This window comes from Takifugu rubripes, chromosome 3 (genome assembly GCF_901000725.2).
Source record: "Takifugu rubripes chromosome 3, fTakRub1.2, whole genome shotgun sequence".
In the NCBI taxonomy this organism is placed as follows: Eukaryota; Metazoa; Chordata; class Actinopteri; order Tetraodontiformes; family Tetraodontidae; genus Takifugu; species Takifugu rubripes.
Window position 1 is genome coordinate 17,387,416 of NC_042287.1, and position 3,377 is coordinate 17,390,792.

Sequence of the window (3,377 nt, forward strand, 5' to 3'; positions counted from 1 at the left end):
AGGGTCTGAGTCTGAGGAGGATCTGAGGAGGATCTGAGTCTGAGGAGGATCTGAGGAGGGTCTGAGGAGGATCTGAGGAGGGTCTGAGGAGGATCTGAGTCTGAGGAGGATCTGAGGAGGGTCTGAGGAGGATCTGAGTCTGAGGAGGATCTGAGTCTGAGGAGGATCTGAGGAGGATCTGAGGAGGATCTGGGGAGGGTCTGAGGATGATCTGAGGAGGATCTGAGGGGGATCTGAGTCTGAGGAGGATCTGAGTCTGAGGAGGATCTGAGGAGGATCTGAGGAGGATCTGAGTCTGAGGAGGATCTGAGGAGGATCTGAGGGGGATCTGGGGAGGGTCTCTAAGTGCGTTAACCTACAAATGTTGCAGTATCTTCATCATCACCTTCAGTGTTCAAATATTTGATTTGTTAATCATTTTAATCAAATCTGCAGGCAGATGAAGGCACTGACCATTTAAGGTTTAAATCATGTGTTTACATAAAGTGTTTCTTTTAAATCCCATCAGACGGTTTAGACAACTACAGGGTCGCCTCCGTAGTTTCATTAAACAAGGAATTATGGGATTAGTGCCACGCTCCCATTACAGACCACTGGAGGAGTCTCAGCCCCACTAACGCTCCCACCGCACCCTGGATTACACGTGGCCGCGGGACAGCGCCGCTTCATTTCATCAGCGCTCCGTTTCCCTCCTGTAATGTTTGTTTTCTACATGTCGCCATCCAGCACATCACCAAGAGAGGACATGCAGGGGGCGGGGGGGCAGCGGGGGGCAGATGGGGGGCGGGGGGCAGATGGGGGGGGGGGGGGGTGGCTGCAGAGCAATTTGAAAATAACGCAGCGTGAAGACACTTGAGGCCGCCGCTGGAGGCTGAGAACACGTCCCAAAAGCCCCCTCCTGGTGCTGCAGGAACAGGAGGGGCTCACCACACTGGTGGACTTATGGACTTATGGGGGGGGCTTGGGGGGGGGTTTCAGACTGTAAGAATGACAATGAATATTTATTACTGTATTTCTATCAAGAGGAATTAAAATGATGTGTTGATTTACTCGTCTATCAAAAATGAGGCTCCAGGCTTTGATCTCTTTTATCTCTACTGATAAACTGGCTGCAACATCACGATGACTCAGAAATATAAATGTCCAATATAAAAGAGGGAGACCAGAGCTCACCTGTCACACACACACACACACACACACACACACACACACACACACACACTGACCATGAGGAGAACCCTGGAGGGCCAGGACTGTGCTGCAACCAGCCTGTAGGGGGCAGGGTGAACCTCTGTAGAAGGTCTTTGGTGTTTTTGTCTCCAGAACTGGGTCACCTGAGAGGACGTCTGAAAAGCCTGATGCCGATGCACATGGTTGCCGGCGGTAACAAGCAACACTGGCAGCTTCCGCGCTCACAGAAGCTCCACACTTGCTGCGGACGGCCGCACAATAAGCATCGGCGGGATGGAGGAGAATAAAGTTTGACAGGCTGGTGGCTCAGGAGGGTCAGCTCGTCTCTCCAGCCCATAATGGGAGGCAGAGATTATGTTAATGAGACAGACGCTGAGAGCCGATAGAAGGACTAAACCTGGACTCCATCTTTGTCTCCACCAGATCCCTCAATTGGCGTGCTATGTCTTATCGGGGAAAAGGGAGCATGCTGAGGCCTCCCTCTCCCTCTCTCCCTCTCCCTCCCTCTCTCTCCCTCTCTCTCCCTCCCTCCCTCTCTCTCCCTCCCTCCCTCTCTCTCCCTCTCTCTCCCTCTCTCTCTCACACACACACACACACACACACACAAAATGAAACAATAAGTGCAGAACAATGTTGCGGCTCCCTCTCAGGCTGCATGTGTGCAGCAGTTAAAGGGATGATTGTAATGACTTGCTAATAATTTAATTTTGCTGCTCCAGAGGGACGCACTTATCTCCACCTCTGGGTTTTGACTCTCCCTCTCAGTCACTTTCAGACGGTTGAACAACAGTATGGGCCTAATTTCCATTTTCATGTTCATGTTCTTCATGGATATTCTACCAGATAAGTATTCAAATAAATAATCGGATCCGATTGTTCTGGTGTGGATCAAGTGAGTGTTGAAAGCTCCAGAGGTCAGAGACAAGCAGGGGCAGATGTTTGAACTGTGGACTATCTTCACCATCCAAAAGCTTCCAGGTCTGTTTGGGCTAAAGGAAATCGAAGGATCCAGGTTGGATCATGAGCAGGATTCATTCTGTCTGGACAAACATTTGTTCATGAAAGAATCACATGAAGCTGCTAGTGACCATCTGACATCATCGGGAGAGGTTACCGTGTTGTGTTGGAGACACTTGGACCGAGACAGAACCGACGGTGCTCTGGAGAGCTGCATGAAGTCATTATGGGTCATTTTGAAAAATCCTATTAGTTCCAGCATTCTTCCACCCAGGATCCTCTTCCAGTGGGGCTCCACAGGCTCTGGGCAGCCCCAGTCTCATATTGTCTCAGCCATTCATGACTCTGCTTCTTGTTGCTTCGGTTTGGGCTCAGATGAAAACACTGTGATGTTCTGATAGCGATCTATTTCTCTGCTATCTGCTCTGCCATCAGCCTGGATTTCCCCACACCTGCTGGTTCCGGACTCTGAGTTCCACTTCGTCTTGGCGTTGGCCTCTCAGGCTGTCCTGAGCTGTTGGGAATGAGGACTTTAATCCTGACCCACCTGGAAGAGGAGACCCCTCAGCTTCCACCTGATTATGGGCCTCAGAGTTCAGCTTCCTCAGGACACAACAAGGAGACTTTGGAGGACAAACTTCAGCATTTCGACCTCCCTGGGCTGTCATAGGAACCAGCTCTCCTCTCCATCCCGAAGGTTAGAGAGCTCAGCTGATGGTCCTCAGCTATCAGGATATGATGAAAGTCCTGCAGCAACACCATTTTAACATGATTTTGTTGGGGTTGGGTCAAAGGCCAGCTCCCTTTTGAAGACGAGATCTCAAGAACAATAAGCAAGAATAAACCGATTCAATTCTGGAGGTCTAAGGTCAGTTTTCACCAGTTAAATCATTGCGTAATCTAAAGCTGGTCGATCAAAGCTGATGTCTGGCCTCATCCTCATCAGCTAAAGATCTTTGGTTGGTGGCTGGCAGATCTTTTAGGGTGGAACGCTGCTCTTTTTCTTTTTGCCGTCTTCTGTTGCCACTGACGCCTCTTTGGATCTGTCTTTCTGCTCAGCTGCCTTAGTGACAAAAAGGGCCTCGCCTTAAACAACAGAGGCCCAGGGAGCTTCCCGGGCCTTTCAGCATCCAAACAGGCTGCACCACAGGGGGCCGCTGGCCTCACCGCACTCGGCAGGACTTCAGCAAACAGTTCAAGACTGCGTCACTAAAGCCGAGCAGCCGAGC

The 3,377-nt window shown here is 50.6% G+C and overlaps 1 pseudogene; it reads left to right on the forward strand.

The window, feature by feature from the left end:
* The window catches only part of LOC101071777 (paired box protein Pax-7-like), a 6,502-nt pseudogene extending 3,684 nt beyond the window's left edge, over positions 1–2,818 (forward strand).
* The last annotated feature ends 559 nt before the right edge of the window (positions 2,819–3,377 follow it).